Consider the following 17,988-nt stretch of genomic DNA (forward strand, 5'->3'; position numbering starts at 1 on the left):
ATATTGATGATTTTTGGGAAAAAAAGTCAAGAAAAAACAAAAATCCCTATCTCAAAAAAAAAATAGCATATCATGAAAAGGTACTCTAAAGAAGCTACTAATTTTAATCATCTCAATTAACTCAAAACCCCTGCAAAAGATTCCTGAGGCTTTTAAAAACTCCCAGCCTGGTTCATTACTCAGAACAGCAATCATGGGCAAGACTGCCAACCTGACTGCTGTCCAGAAGGCCATCATTGACACCCTCAAGCAAGAGGCTAAACACAGAAAGAAACTTCTGAGCGAATAGGCTGTTCCCAGAGTGCTGTATCAAGGTACCTCAGTGCTCTCGCGTGCTCTCACCTTCAGATAGGGTTTTCCTGTTTATAAAAAAAAAAAATTCTCTAAAAATGCCCTCCTGTTCAAAAATTGTCTTCCCCCAGAAAATTGAGATTTTAAGCTTTCCAATGATGTATCACACGTGCATATCGGACAATTTTGAAAGTTGGCTAAATTGGGGGTCTCAGAAGGACCAAGTTTGGTGTGCGACAAGCCGCCGATCGTCGGTCGAGTGGCATTCTCGGTGTACAAGGAGCATTGTCAGCCACAAAATGCAAGCCACCTCCGTATTAAAACGTGTGCCATGATCCCAGTATTTGACATAATACAAAATACGATGTTTACTCACGTCCTCGTAAGTCCAGTGATCCCACACTTGTTTTGGCCATACTCTGAGGGTGAACGGGAACTTTTGCAGCACATTAGGCTGGCGTGATGCAAAAAAATTCATGAATAAAGCCGCAAAATCGGATGAATTTGCAGTCCATCTGCCCGGGCTATGTCACATTCGCATGCCTCCTCAAAACAGGAAGTTATTCATTTTCATGGCGCGGGATTCAAATTTTTAAAAAATTTTTAATCGCTTCCATACACATCCAAGCGGTCCATTTCATTCAGCATAAAATACTGCGTGAAATATGAAATAAACATGCTTTTTGGGGATAGGCACTTTAAAGCACCTTAAAAATGAAGTATTTGATATGGAGCACTGTCCTCAACATTTCTCGAAAGCGCGGCTTTTAAACTCCCATTTTTTATTCGGCACCGATTGACCACGGAAAACTGGAGATATGATCCTTTTCATGTCATAATAGTAATTATAAAGGAATTCTTCACTATTAAAACTATGAACTATTTTCTCCATCAGAAGGCAGTCATTCTCTTTGGATGAATAATGCTGCATTTGTGTAATTTGTTTTCTTTCGTCAGTATTCAATGATTTATTATTTATATTTCTTTGGCTTAATGTGGTTATGTAATGGGTTATTTTAGAGTACCATTATAATAAGAGTCCATAAAGAACACGTTATGCTCGGAGAAAAATACCGTTGTTAAAAAAAATCCAACAAAAACAGAAGCAGTTACTCATAATTTTACTTATTACTTGAGTATTCTTTTCACTGGATAGTTTTTTACTTGTATTTGAGTAAATTTTTTGGACGACTACTTTTACTTTTACTTGAGTAATATTATTTTGAAGTAACGCTACTCTTAATTGAGTAAAATTTTTTGGCTACTCTACCCACCTGTGATATTTAGTATGTTAAATATTAGCTTCACACCTTTTATGACATTTTGTTTTTCATTTGAATTATAGTTAACTTTCTAACTGCCATTTTTATCCTGATCATGTTTCAAGTTGTCTTCCTGGGACTGTCAATGTGGGAGTAGGCGTGGCGTCGTGGATGGGCAGTGACGTCATTTAGGAGCTGTTCGAAGCCGTGCGGTACTGAACAGAAAACGCTCGTCGTTTTTCCTCCTTTGCTCAGTCTTGAGGCTCACTCGATCTTTGCATAGCGCCTGCTTCGCCAAACCTGCACGATCCCACGGACTCAGTGACCGCTTCATATGCAAGAGCACACGAGGAACGCGCACACCTTGCCTGCCTTGAGCAATTGTAGGAGAGATCCCGAAAACGTAAGTCATTTTCTCTATTCTGTGCTCTATTTATGTTTGCTCATTTGATTTGCTGTCGGTGGCCATCCACGGACGATTCCGTTCTCGTCAGCTCGGTCTTATTAGTGTGTGTTAGAAGACATTTTGCGAGGGGTCTATTGTCAGCGCGGTCTTCCAGCCGCACCTAAAGCTCAGCGTGGAACAGCCGGGACTTCTACATTTGACTCATATTTGCATGATCCATCCATCCATCTCTCTCTCTCTCCCTTCCAGTCACCCCCCCCCCCCACACACCTCACTCGTTATGGAATGAATTTCATTTTAGAGGACACAAATTTGAAAAGGTAACTATTGCATTTCAATTGTGCTGTATTTCAACCATAGTGACATTATATCAGAATCAAGAATAAAATCTTTTTTTTCTCCTAACATTATGGAATGGAAAATACTTTTAGTCCCACGATTTCTGATGTCTTTAAAATAGGGGAGGTGTCAGGAACCCAAAATGTTGAAAGAGCCATATTGGACCCCCAAAAAATACAAATATGCCTGGAGCCGCAAAAAATTAAAGGGATCCACGGCAAGGGCGTAGGTTTGCATAGGGAAGGTAGGGACATAACACTACCAACTTTTCAGGATGCTCAAATTGTCCCCCACCAACTTTTAAGCAACCTTATTTGCGTGATATAATGACTTCAGTAATATAGGTCATATAGATTGTCTTTCCATATGTTGTAAGGAGAGAATTTACCCCACCATTATTAAGTGAATTACCTTCATTACATTCAGACTGACATTTACCCATTTTCATTTACTGAATGTCCCAGGCCATTTTTTTCCGTCAAACACACATTTGATTGGCTGATGACATGCCCCCCCCCCACACACACACGCACGCACTCACAGCCCAGACAGAAATGCAACATGTCAACAACATGCCACCTCCTCCGCCACCTTTGAAGACGAGGGATATTAGAATATTTTTTTTCGGCCAGCAACAGCAACCACTGCAAGCAATGTAAAAAGACGTCAATGTTGTGGAGGTGGGGAACACACCACTAATTTTGCTACTGAAAGTCCAACCTGCGTCAGAGTTAGCATAACATTAAACTGTGTGAATTTGCTAACCTGCAAAACTCGAGTAGGAAGCTGCTTAGAGAGAAGTGTCCGATCGGGTGGGGGGTCCCGGTGCCGGGACTGGCGGTGGGGCGGAGTAGGGTCGATTGCCAACGGGCTTACATTCACAAGGGATTCACATGATTACTGGGTTCTAGATCACAGAGCTGATTTGTGTACACTCTACAACTCCCAATCACTTAGCTTATAGACTTCCTAACCCCTTTCTCCTTCTTTCCCTTGTCAACAGGCCCCCCACATGGTGTCAACCGAAAATACATCTAGCTGACGATCACACCAACATATTGTTAGTGTAGGCGTTCAATGTATTTCTTCTTGTTGTTTCTTTCTTTGTTTTCTTGTGTTTTTCTTCTGTTCCCCCATAACCCCTTCCTGTTCGCTGCTTTGTCATAATAAACGAGATATGTTGAATGATCACAATGGGAGTAAGTCATACTCTCAATGTGAAACATTAAAACTGTAACACTTAGACTTTCATTTCTACTTCCACTCTATGTGTTTTCTATTGTTAACGTTAATTAAACTGAGAAATGGAGTGAACCGAGGTTTATACCCTTCTCCGCAATTTTCATTTTTATTTTATTTAAAGCAGCCCAAAGGAGCTTTCATTTTTTTGTTCAGTTTGGTTGTGTTTGTGGACAAAAGCAGTGGTGTTTTACTTGATGGAAGGTTCCATTTTTAATCATTTTTGGTATTCCCTAATAACATATTTTTTTAGTTATATTTAATTTCTTTATTTATATATGTTAATATAATTTAAATTTGCGAAACAACAACAACAAAAATCCAGACATTTATTCTGGAAGCTTTCAAAATGTTTCTTTAGTAGTTTTTGAAAACAAAGGTTCGAATCGAATGATGTATCACTTGAACTAATACATGTGAAAGTTAGTATCAGTCAATACAGATTTATTTTGCAGTGATCATTTAGCCTATCAATTAATTAGGTTCCTATTTGTGAGGAATGTATCCCTGACCCCCGGTCACCCAATCTGTTTGGTCTTATTAATGTCCCGTCCCCAGCAATAAGTGTACATGCAGGTTATGCTGTTATATTGTCCCTACCAATGTTTAGACCAAACCTACGCCCTTGATCCACGGATAGAAAGACTTGTAGTTCCTAAAAGATAAATGTTAGTACAAGCTCTTATAATTTGATATTGAACCCCCTCTTGATGTTTTCGTTTTTATTCAATTTGTAAAATTATTTTAACTAGTAGGTCGCCATTGTTGTTGATGTCACAGGGCGATGACGTCACAGGGCCACGCTGCCAGCATTCCACCTGTTAAAAAAAAAAACGTGTCACTCTTTAATTATGTAAGGTACTGATTTAAATACGCCCCAAGGTGTCAATGGCGAGTTTTACATTAATTAGGGGTCAAGCCAATGAGTGAGTTTTTTCCCTTGACTGACGCTGCAGTCTCTTTAATCCACAGTGTGAGAGAGAAAGGAGAGTGGACACAGCCATTCAGATTAATGGCTCGGACCGCGCTGTTCATTGGCATAAGCTTTGGCAACGGTTTCACAACACACATAAGTATCATATAGTGAAAATACTACAAAACTAATACTCATATCTCTCAAAAAATGTCAGCATGAAGAAAAGTTCTTCAATCTGTATTACTGAGGCCCTATTCTCACACAGTTAACACAACAATGCAAAGAGAACTGGCATTCACAATCAAAATAGATGCGCAAAATACACATGAAACGTAGACTTTGGTCAAACTACATTTAAACATTTTAGCAACTCCTTAGCTCAACAAATACACTGGATGGCAATATTTAGTCACAATACACAAACTATGATGCTGGGAGCCATTTTCAGGAGTCTTGTGAAGACAACACTCAAATGAACGTGAATCACAATAGACCCAGTAACAAAAAAATAAAACAAAAACAGGGAGATACGACATCAGTCGAGGGACCAAATGCACTCATTGGCTTGATGTCTTATATATGTAAAACGTGCCATTAAAACCTTGTGGTGTATTTAAAGCACTAGCTGACATAGATAGAGTGACTGTGAAGTACGGCAGCGTGGCCCTGTGATGTCAACAATAATGGCGAGCTACTAGTTTATTTTTTTTATTCAAAATCTTACAAAAGTTATTAAAATGAAAACATTAAGAGGGGTTTTAATATCAAATTATTATTACTCATACTAACATTTGTCTATTTTCCCTGCAGTGCACCCTATAGAGAATGATGCACCATGTGACTACTCTGTTTTACAAAGTTTTACTTCATTACGATAATAATGAATTAGAAGAGTGTCTTTTTGTCTTCCTATAGAAACCATATCAAAATAAAAAATATATAGTTCCCTCCCCCATCTTTTTCCCCAATGTTTTTGAAAAAGCTCCAGGGGGTTTTAGCCAGTGCTAAAGAGCCGCATGCGGCTCTAGAGCCTCGGGTTGCTGACCCCCGACATGAGGCGCTTTCACACTAGAACTGTTTGGCCCGTTTTTAACGGATCAAAATGTTTTTTTCTCAGCTAGTCCGCTAATGTGAATACGCATCCGAACTAGTTTGGACCAAAAACTGAACTCTGGTCCGCTCAAAGATCACAGGTCTCGGTCTGTGATGCTCTAGGCTGTGACGGTCCTTAGAAGCGGAAGTACAGTGCAGATGCTGTTCAAAATCAACAATGGCAAGATGACAAATGATTATCCATGGCCAAATGTTTTTGTGCTGCGCTAAGCAGTTGTATTTGGTACACAGAATCAGGTTTTAATGTGGCGATTGTGTTTTGCATGCTGTTGCTTAACGTATCGTGTGAGAGTGACTGGCTGAGACGGGCAGAGCCTCTTGGGGCGGCCGTTTTGTGAGTCTCGTTCTTCTGGAAGTGATGAGAATTTGACAATCCAATAAGTCACGAAAGTGAGAGCGAAACCACCCAAACATTTATAGGTTTTCATATTTTATTGAGAATAGCATGCAATCAATGACAAAAGGGGGATAATAAGTAAGTGAACCCTCTGCCTAAGAAGACTTAAAGAGCAGTTTTGTTTAATTTAAGACTATTTTTTTGTGGTTCAATCACTCATACAAAATCAAAGTACAGCGGTACCTCAACATACGATCGCTTCGACAAACGATCTTTTTGACATCCGACGTAAAGTTTGACTCTCCATTTTTTCCCCCTATCAGACGACATGCTAGAAATAAGACTATTTATGACAGTGCCACAGTTTGTTTTTCCGCAAGACGGACACACAGCGGATTTTTTTGTGAGAGAAATCAACATGTGTTTCAAGAAGGTTAGTGAAGGTGGTGAAAAAAGGTGACGCTTACCATTGAAAAGAAGATGGAAATGATTGAAAAATATGAGCGTGGTATGCGCATCCGTGAACTAGCTCAACAATACAGCATTACAATGTCTACGATCCTCCTCCGACCTCCGTTCGCAAGTCTTTATAAGTTAAGGTGACAATTATTATTGTGGTAACATCGCCAAAGAAATCGCCAGCTTCTTCAGGTTTTTAATCATTTATTTCAGAACTTGTGCACCACAGCACGCCGACTGTCCGACGCAGTTAACGCAAACAACAAGAGAACAATAAAATAGAAAGTAAAATCTCTACCGCACCTCTCTTACACTGACGCCTTACTCTGTCACGTCAGCCACGCGGTGCGTTCGGGTACAGCGCGCAAAACAGGTGCCACATTGTAACCCGAGTTGATGGATTAGTATAGGAATTATTCTTGTTATTATTATACTGTTATAATTCAGATTTTACTTAGAAATCATTTATTTCGGTATGTGTAATTCCCATTCTTAATAGTATACAGCAGTATTTATTCATTATATAGTGTAGGTTTTCGGGCTGTGGAACGAATTAATGGAATTATAATGTATTTTTATGGGAAAATCCTGCTCAACATACGACCATTTCGACTTACAAACAAGGTCCTGGAATGAATTAACTCCATATGTAGAGGTACCACTGTAGTTATTTTTAATGAATGGGGACCGGTTTCTTTCACTGACTGGGAATTGCTTGGTTCCTATAAGTGATGGAAACGCCTGCTGGCAGAAACCGTTATTTAAAGAAAGTGTGTGTAAAAACAGCTACCTCAATATTGCCAGGTTATGTCTCTAGATATGAGCCAAAGCAGTAACAAAATAGTAATAGCTCATAGCAAATTCATTTGTTTTGAATGAACAAGTTAATTAAAATTAGTTTTTGTATACAATACGAATTATAAAAGCGGGAAAATGTTTATGTAGTAAGAAAAGTGGGGTGGGCCTGCTAAAAATGTAATTTCTGCATGCGCTTGAATTGTCAGGAAAAAATTTGGGCCAAACTTAGTTGCCGAGCTCTGATCTAGGTCACAGTACCATTGTACCCATGAGGCACGACCTCATACTGTTTTTCTATCTGTCATTTGTTATGCTCGCATTTTAACTGAAGGTCTCTATTTGAAAAGTAATAACACTGAGGAAAAGCGGCATGGAAAATGAATGAATGAATGAATAAATCTAATGTCTGCATATGCGAAGGTGAAAAGATGAAAATAGAGGTGGACCTTTAACTATGTAAACCTCAAAGATGACAATAACGACATACAATGATGTCAACACAGAAGCAATCAATGTCTTTGGTTTCTTTCTGGTCGGTTTGTTTAGTATCTCAGGAATAAATAGGCTTGGACTTCAGCAAAAAGAACTACAGTACATATTTGCTCTCTGTTGATAACAGCTATTGGCTTTAGGGCACTGCATGAGAAGAAGCAGAAGAGTCAGCAATATGTTGACATCATTCAACATAGTCTTGAGACTAACATTTACGGTGTGCCATTTATTTTACAATTGTGTTGGCTGTTCTCATCAATACTATTTAGAGGTGGGTAGAGTAGCCAAAGATTTTACGCGAGTAGCATTACTTCAAAATAATATTACACATACACACTCATTCCTGCCTCTGGGGAGAGTCAGGACGGGGCCATACAGTCCCGGGCTCGTTCCCCTGTGATTGTAATGCATTGGACACCAAGGTTGTGGGATGGATGGGACCTGTTTGGTGGGTGGGTGGGTGGGGGGGGGGGGGGGGGGGGGTGACATCACGGTTACCCCCACAAGGCAGGCCCCGTCATTCCTGCACCACACGCAGCATAATCCATGGGGGAACTCCAGCAAGGGGTGGTGGAACGGGCGGCTGGGTAGAATTTCCATGCAGTGGCACCACTGCCCCAGCTGAGCTCTCCTATTTTAATGCATACACTGCACTACCCTCCCCACACAATCCCATCACGCTGCTGGGTAATGGCTGCCAGTCGGGAACCTGGCAGCCAAAGGATGTTAGGTGGATCCCACACTTTTTCTTTATGACGTGGCTCCCGGTGTGTGGCCTCCTCTCTGCCTGGGCTGCCGGCCGCGGGAGTGGGTGGAGGTCCGGGCTGCGATCTTGCGTCGCTCCGCGGCGGATGCTGGAGGTCGGCTGGATGTCACCTGCTCCCGCGATGTGCCGTGCCGTTTGGGCGGCTACGGCTGTGGGCCGGGTGGGGGTGGTCGTGGGGGTTGGTGGTGCGTCCCCTTTTCTCATCCCTGAAGGCTGGTTGATGGGGGCCCAGGTGGCCCGGGGGACCACCTTGGATCCCTGGGGGGTGATGATGGCCCCTTTGCTGGGCTGCGGGAGGAGGGATTGGCTGAGAAAGGGCCATGGCCCTGGGGTGGCACCCATGCGGCATCACATGTTAAATGGTACTCACGCATGACTTGGTGAAATTACACACTCAAGTAGAAAACCTCAGTGTCAGGATTAGCAATGAGACAGCATAAAGTAGGATGCCAACATACTCACACTCACAAGGGATTCACAAAAATACTGGGTTCTAGACCACATGGCTGATTTATGTACACTTCACCCCTCCCAATCACCTATTTCTCAGTCCCCCCCCCCTTTCCTCAGTTATCAGGTGCCCCACATGGTGTCAACCGGAAATACAACTAGCTAACGATAGAACCAACATATTCATAATAGTTAGTTAGAGTAGGCGTTTAATGTATTTCTTGTTGTTGTTTGTGCGTTTTCTGTCTCTCCATCTTTTCTTTTGTTCATACATAAACCCTTCATGTTCCCTGCTTTCTCCTAATAAATGAGGTATGCTGAATGATCACAAAGGATGTATGTCATACTCTCATGTGATACATTAAAACTGTTCAGATCAATCAGACACTAAGATCTCCATTCCTAATGCAGCTGAATAGGACAGGTTAAAAACAAAACAAAACAAAACAAAAACAAAGAAAAAAACCAAAACAAAAAAAAAGAATTTTTTATTTCTCAGCACAAGATCATCTATAGGAACTTATTATTATACTGTTCTATAACCTATAACATGACCATATTAGGCCAAAAAAAAATGGACAAAAATCATCAAATTCCAACCAGAAAAATATGCAAAAATGAAACATTACCTGCTTAAAGACACCCTCTAGTGGAGAAAACATGATCGTTTTCATTTCATGGTAGGAAACATATCTCCAGTTTTCCATAGTCTGTCAGTGCTAAATAAAAACTGGGAGGGACAGTGAAATTCGCACAACGTTGCCAGCAGCGCTTTATAAGAAATTGTTTATTCTTTACGGCACTTTAAAGACGCCACGTGATTGAATGTGATCACTGGACTTCCAACTACAAGCTTGTGTGTGGTCATGTGAATGTGTTGTTACTTCTGATTGGTATAATTGGGTCGTGGCATCTCTGATAAAACTATAGTCCAATCTAATATGCAGAATCAAGCAAGTAGGTCCAGCTGCGGCCAACAGTACTCACAGGGGGCGTGGTTGGCGGATGACGAACATTTGATCTGATTGGTTGTTGAAAGCAAGGGATAAGAGCGGATGACAAACGCTTGATCTAATTGGTTGTTGATAGCAAGGGATAAAAGCTCGAAGCCATTCATCCAGAATCAAATTTTAAAATTAGATATATTAATCCTTTAAAGAAGTCCTTCCGTGATTATTTTCTGCTATCCCCCCCAACCCCGAGTAGACATAAACATTTCGTGCCCCCCCCCAATGCTCTGCCACCATTGTAAATAATATCATTTGTCTATAAAATTATTATTATTATCTCTGCATAGCATTGTCTTTTTGTAACAGAAAAGACAGCACACAAATTTGCCTGAATCTACAAAAAAAAAAAAAAAAAAAAAAAGTCACATCCAAACTGTAAAAATACACTTAAGGTACATTTTTTTCTCCATTTGATATTGAAAAATTAAATGCAATAAAATTAATAAACAATAATATTCAAATTGATTAGCAACGTTAACTCATGAGGACAATATGCCAAACCTAACAAACATGACCAAAAAAACAACAACAACAAAAATTGAACCAAAAAGACAGCGTCATTGGACAATTTTTATTTTTGCTGCAGGCAGTATCAGCTCCTTTGCTATGATGTGGGGTTATTCTGCACTGCCCCCATAATCAACATACAGTATTTATTCATTCCTATGCAGGGGTGAAAGTGGGCCAGAACGGTGAGGAACGCAGTTCCGGTATAATATCCAGAGCCGGAATAATGTTCCGATACACTGTACTTTAATTCCGAGAATATGACGGACGGCAACTGTCAAAATGCTATGTAAAAAAAAATAAAATAAAATAAATAAATGCTAAGATGCCACACATGCATTTCATCTCCAAGAAGAAAACAATCTACCAACATCAGATTTACATACACAAGTGTTAACAACAAGCGTAATAAAGTGCTTGTGAAGCGTAATCCGTTTCCCCCAATATTTATTCTTTATTTTATTCCACGGACGGCATGGAGGTTTCCCCAGCTGCCGCAGTTATCCGAGTCTGACGATGATTAGTCACGTCAATGTGCGAATGCACGCAGCAAAGCAAAATGCCTGGACTCATTTATCCGTTCAACTGGCTGACATACTGACATGTGATCAGCAGAGATACTGTAGTTAGCTTTAATTGGTTCAAAAAAAAAAAAAAAAAAAGGTTGAATTGATGCGACAAAAAAAGGGCAATGCAACATAAAATGGAGCAACGACAGAGTTGAGGAGGCTTATTTATCATAATTAGTTTTATTTGCTCTGATGGGGAGGTTCAGAACATCTTAGCTGTCAATATGCACTTTGGACTTATATTTGTTCATTTATGTTAGGCTACTTATTCATTTCCTTATGATTTAAAAAAGTCAATGTTTGCGCGATCTTCAAAATATATTCCATTTCACTCTGCATGATACAAGTCATTTGTACTTATATTTCTGAATGTCTGTTACTTATATCATTATTAAAAAAAAAAAAAAAAGTAAATGTTTACATTACTTCAATTTTAATATACATCCTATGTTCTTAAGTAGTTAAAATTGAGATTTAGCATTCAGTATGTGAGGGAATGAGGGAAAATAAAAATTAGGAGATGGAGGTTGGGGTTGTTGCTATTTTTGTTAACTTTTATTTTGCAAATCATTGAAAAAATACAATTTTGAATGAAAATCAGTTTTTGTATGTGTTATAGAAATAACTGTGCTAAAACAGTTTTCTTTGCATTTCAGTAGTTTAAGAGGTTTCACCCCCCCCAAATAAATAAATAAATAAATACAATTTCTGGCTCAGTGGCGTCCTTCACATCGGGGAGTTCCGGCAAGAAATTCTAGCCACTTTCTCCCCGGTTCCTATGTACATATAAAGGTCAGAATCGTTGAAAGCAGGGGGCGTGGTTGGCGGATGATGAACGCTTGATTTGGTTGGTCGTTGAAAGCAGGGGGTGCGCTTGGCTTGTACTGCGGGCTGTAGCTGGACCCTTCTAGAATAAATAGGAAAAATGTAAGGACTCCAGTGTAGCCACAAGTAGTGGAGTAAGAATAGTGTTTCTTCTTTGCAAAGCTACTCAAGTAACAGTAAAAAGTATGGCGATGTAAAACTACCTTGGAAGTACATTTTTCTCAAAAAGTTACTCAAGTAAATGTAACTGAGTAAATGTAACATTTTACTACCCACTTCTGCAACTACAGTATGTTACTGTTTGAGGCATTATTTGCTTGTTGTCGATGTTAACCCTCTGGCAGATAAATCTTTTTGATTGAACTCCGTTGAGATGGCAATTAAAAGCACTCAGCATTCAACAATGATAAACTACAGCAGAGTACTGGCCAGTGGTTCATTAAAAGTGTACTCAGGAGACTTTGCCAGGTCTTGAAGCAATGTAACACATGAGATACAGTATGTCATTTTCATTTTGATCAGTAAAAATAAATCACTTAATTGGCGTAAAGAAAAACAATGAAACATAAATATAACAGTGTTTTCAGAAGAAGCTGTAAGTGGTAAAAGTACCTAGGTGCCAAAGTGATCGTTTTACTTGGCAAACCTACAATAGAGGAGAGAGGTTGAATGGAGATCCATGACACTTGATAGTGTAGGGTCTGGTTTCTGCACCTTAATGCAGATGGTAAAGCATCAGGAAATGGAACTGTGTTATAATAACTTAGTTGCGTATGTTGGCGTTTGTCTACACTACTGCACAGTTTAATTTAGTTTGTTAGTTTAGTTTAGAAAGTTGAGTTTAGTTTTGTGAGTTATCGTTGAATTGGAGCTCCAGTGTTACTGACAATCATGATTACTCTAGTTGGATTCTTCAAAAGATACACTCTGCCCGAAAATTGCGTTGTATTTATTCATTTCCAACTGGAAACATTCCAACCCATTTTCATAACAAGATTTGAAAATAAGGCATCATCTAAAGATCCCTTTAATATGTGTTTTTCTCTGACAGGGTACTTGCCAATAATGCATGTTATGCTGCAACCTTAACATCTGCTAATGTCTTTCAATAAAAGGATAACACTTTAGCGATATTTTCCTTTTTAGGCCTAAGATGATGAACTCATTTCCCAGCTAATGTCTTCAAACACCTCTGTGAAGTTGGCCCCCCATCAGACGCAAATTTGTTGAAAAATTATGTCTTTCGTTTGTGCTGTTTTTTTTTTTCCGTTTGTGCTTTTTTTTTTTTTTTTTCCGTTTGTGCTGCTATCGTTTTTGAGATATTAAGATATTCATTTCGCGTGATGACGTCAGGCAGCCCCCCATTTCAGGCAAAATGGACCCGAAATAGTGCCATTCTTTTATGCTTCGTTTGTGCTTGTTAGGACTGTATTTTTTTTTTTTTTTTTCGTTTGTATTGCTATCATTTTATAGATATTGAGACATTAATTTCGAGTGATGACGTCAATCGCAGCGACTCCATCATGGCCCACGAAGCGTACCGACTTTCAATAACAGAGGGGTATCCCAACAACTAGCGTGAACGTAGCACAAACGAATGGCACCCCTTCGGGTCCTTTTTGCAGTAAATGGGGGGCTGCAAGTCACGTCATCACTTGAAATTAATAGCTCAGCTTGATGAGATCCGACGTAAAATTATCTCATCATTTGTCTCGACATATGACGACATGCTCGAAATACGACTTACAACAGCATGGAAATTACATTGTTTTCCCGCCAGACGGCAGCATGGCAGATTTTCTTGTGAGAGAAATCAACTTGGGTCCCAAGAAGGTTAGTGGTGGTGAAAAACAAAAATTGACTTTTACCATTGCAATTAAAATGGAAATGATAGAAAAATAAGAATGTGGTGTGCGCGTCAGTGAAACGGCTCGACACGACAGCCGGAATATGTCTACAATCCCGACGGATCTCTTCCGCCCTCCATTCGCCAGTTTTTATAAGCTAAGGTGACAATTATTATTATTGTAACATCGGCACAGAAATTACCAGCTTCGTCAGGTTTTTAATTTTCTTTCAGAACTTGTTTAACACAACGCGGCTTCTGTCCGCCACAGCCAAGACCAACAACAATAGAACATGAAAAGAGAAAGTCTCTTTGTCCCAATATGATCATGTAATAGGTTATAGTACAGTATAATAATAACAGTTCATACAGTTGACATTGTGCTAGGAATAAAATGTACCATTACTTTTAGAAAATCGGACATTGTAAGCAGTTACTCACAATGTTACTCATCACTTGAGCATTCTTTTCAACGAAATTTTTGTATGACTTTTACTTGAGTAATATTATTAAGAAGTAACACTACTCTAACTTGAGTGAACCTTTTGGCTACTCTACTCACCTCTGGTTCTACTCCAGTCACTCTACACTGAATTGCCCTTTTATTCCCCATACCGTCACATTTCTGTTTGCATGTGGTTTGTGTGTTTCACGCTGACCAGTCGTGTGCTAATGTTTGTGCTCCCCTCCCCCCTTGTTGACATTTAAAGTACAGTAGAGCTTGTTTGAGGATGTGCTGTGAAAGTACAAATAATTTTGAACTATCACTTGCCATTTCCCCCCCAGTAAATAAACTACCATCATACTTTCAAATGCATTTTGCTCTTATAATTATGCTTTTGTTTTATGGCCGACTGTAAAGCAAGAAGAGCACATTTTAATCCAATTAAAACACTTCATAACAGTGGACCATACTAATATTACACGGGTGTGATGTAACAAGTATGTACAGTAATCTCTCAGTGGCTTTAAAACAGCAACATCAAACAGTACTGATTACAGCCTCTTGATGAAAAGCGTGTCGCAGAGCAGAATACAAATGGGATTGTACAAGTGTTTTGTAGCATCATTTCTGTGCCCGCTACAACCTAATGTTACCATAGCTTTCAACCTCAGCCCAAGGTTTCCCTAATGAAACATCACTAATTGCCTTTAAATTGTGTACGACAGGATAAAAAAAGTCTTAAAAACCATTACTATGTGAATTAGAATCATATTTTGAGACGATTCGACTATATACAACAATTTGGCAAAGTGCAGATGACGATCGTCTTTTAATCTGCCGTTTAGCCACGCCTACCATAATAGGGCTCTTGCATCTCCAACAGGAGGATGACGTCGGCAGGGTCATTGTTTCATCTGATTTAGAATCCAGCCCATTGAGGGTGAATTGTTCAGAATGAGGAAAATGCAACGAAGAGACCGCAAAATATCATTGTTTCAGTCTCTCTACTCCAATATTTTTACAGGATATTCTTTTTATCGAAGTATTTGTCCCTAATTGCTAAATAAATGGTATGGTCATGACAAATAACAGTCTTGTGCTAAATAGAATATGAAATAATAAAAGTGCATTTATTCAGTACGACATGGCAAAATTACTCCATAATGGTCAAAACTGTCGACTTCACTTTTACTGTCTCACCTCCCGAACAATATTTTATGCCACCGTAGTTAGTCAGGCATTTGTCATTTCCCTGCCCCGGCTTCGGAGAATGTAAACACACCAAGAAGCGTGACAGCTAGCCGACATGCTAACCCCAACCGAGTGACGTCTCAAAGTCTTTTTTTCGCTTTTCGAAGCGAAAAATCAAACAAAATTAGCCCAGATCATGTCAAACGCCGGCGGGTTTGTCGATTGGCTTAGTCGATTGGCAAACCGCCCGGCGGCGAGCAAGTTACAGCTCCTTGTCCTGCAACGGACAGGAGAGCTCGCCGGGGAAGCAGCTGGAGAGTACCGCCGGACAAATCGGCCGACGCCGGAGGAGCGCGTAGCTGCCACATGGTCACCACGAATATGGCGTAAAATAATGCTTTACTACACGGCGAAGAAATAAACAGAGAGCGGCTTACAGTTGTTTTGCAGCTAACATGCCAGGATACGTCGAAGGAGAACTTCTCTACATGTCACTCCATAATCAAACATAAGTAAATAGTCCATTATTTAAAGAAAGTTTGTAGTGTTTACTTTGTAATCGCTGTATTCACGGCCATTTTTAACACAATGTTGCAGTTTCTGATGGGGTTGACAATTTGACAGAACACCGGGCACACAAAGAATGCAATAAGCCGAGTATAGAGGGGCGTGTGCAAACAAGCCGCCATTCTGGACAATCAGCCACAAAATGCAAGCCACCTCCGTATTAAAACGTGTGCCACGATCCCAGTATTTGACATCATACAAAATACGATGTTTACTCACTTCCTCGTAACTCCCATGGTCCCACAGTAGTAGGGCTTGTTTTGGCCAATATCCGCGGTGAAAGGGAACCTTTTGAAACCGAAAAAGGCTCACACGCCTCTCACCTCTTGTCCTAAACCTGAGACAGGAGCTGGAAGTAACTGATTTTCATGGCGCGGGATTCAAAAATGGAACATATAAAACGATCGCTTCCACACACATTCAAGCGGTCCATTTCATTCAGGAGCATTAAACACTTTGTGAAACAAGAAATAAACATTTTGGTGTCATACACACTTTAAATTTGTTTGAGTGTAATACCCTGACTTCATTTTTTCAAAAACAAAATTTAACACAATATCAAATGCAGTGTTGGAACGAACACTCTTACATTAGTCACGTCACATAACGAAACTACTTTTTGCTGTAACTTCTAACGTAATTCTTTATATTTTATCATTCTATATCCCCCTGTACTTAATGTACTAGCGTTACCCAAGTTATTTATGTGACGTGTTCCAAGTGACAATTCTCCTTCTGCAGGACTGTGTCATGAGAGTCTGTAATTTTGCAGACGTTAATTCTGTTCTCTGTGACAGTGATACCTGTGGCGTTTTCCGTTGACAGCTTTGTGCTCTCATACTGGCCTCAGAGTCCACATGGCTTCTCACTCCTGGGTCTTGTTTTTTTGTTCCAACCGACTAAGCACAAACTGTTGAACCAATAAGGTTTCTGTTAAAACAAGGAGCACCTGACTGCAATCAACTGATGACAACTGTAAAACACCAGATTGGTGACCAGGTGTTGTCCTGTGTGGTTGGAAAGAAATTTTGCACCCACCTGTTGTAGAAGATACAATATAAACTATGTTTAGTTTTTGTTTTTTAATATAGACAAGCTTCCTGAGCAAATTATGGGCCACACCATCTTGGAAAATGTCTGCTCCGAACTTCCGTTTTAGAAAAAACATCATTCATTGCGGTTGAAGTAAGCAGTGTGTTGATAAAGTTGAAACTGCAAAATCAAGCCATAGGAACCCACGGAATCTCCCAAAATGGATTCAGCACGACATAGATGACACGTACATGAAATTGTATGATTGTTCTTATAACTTTGTTGATCATTCGTGGACAAAATTATAACAGCCTGTCAGCATGTGTTGACGTGAGGTGTAGATTGATACGCCGGCCACTTGAGTGACCAAAATGAGGTGGTATTACAAATTATATTACATTTGCGGAATGCAGAAGGGCTGACATGGATTTTGTTGTTACAAGGAAATACTACAAGGTATGTACATATAAACAAAAATAGTATGTCATTCTTTTTTTTTTTGTCAGACATTGACCGCAATTAAACATTTGGACAAAATGATTCAATTTCTTTTATTTATTTAAAACGATTGGTGAATGTGCAAAACAAGTCAATAAATCACAATTTATAAAATTAATAGAAAAAAAATAACAAAGGTTGAGCATATGTGGAATGTGTCGGTATGCAGAGCTTCAGGGAGCCTCGCCAAACTTTCACCCGACATTACGAGACCCTCGGCTGCATTCAAATGGGCTTTCTCCTGCTGACTTCAGTAATTCCAGCTCCAATAGCGTATTTTAAAGTTGCTGCAGTTAAAAAGCTCGTTGTTGGATCTCGGGATCGAGCTGACGGTCCGCCGTGAGGCGAGCCACCGTCTGTCCTAGCCCCTGCCTTTCGGCCGCCCCCGGGAGTCAAGACTTCCATCATCAAAGTAGAACGCACGTAGTCTCAATATATGTCCATCAATGTACAAGTCAGGTTGTCTTCTCTTGGCTAACAGCGTTTTCCACCTGTAAGCAAACATACAAAAATCTTTTAACACTTGCCTTTTTGCGTTTACATAATAGTGCCATGCTACACGCACTGATTAGCAACAAGCTAGCAGCAGATACAGTAGTTGTGGTAAACAATATTAAAGATCATCATATT

The 17,988-nt window shown here is 39.8% G+C and overlaps 1 protein-coding gene across 1 annotated transcript in view; it reads left to right on the forward strand.

The window, feature by feature from the left end:
• Positions 1–1,759: 1,759 nt before the first annotated feature.
• smpd3 (sphingomyelin phosphodiesterase 3) overlaps positions 1,760–17,988 on the forward strand; it is a 108,986-nt gene continuing 92,757 nt past the window's right edge. Inside the window, exon 1 of the mRNA XM_057836173.1 lies at positions 1,760–1,956. The gene's annotated coding sequence lies outside the window, so the exon portion shown is untranslated. The remainder of the gene's footprint in view (positions 1,957–17,988) is intronic.

The sequence above is a fragment of the Corythoichthys intestinalis genome, chromosome 5 (genome assembly GCF_030265065.1).
Source record: "Corythoichthys intestinalis isolate RoL2023-P3 chromosome 5, ASM3026506v1, whole genome shotgun sequence".
Lineage (NCBI taxonomy): Eukaryota > Metazoa > Chordata > Actinopteri > Syngnathiformes > Syngnathidae > Corythoichthys > Corythoichthys intestinalis.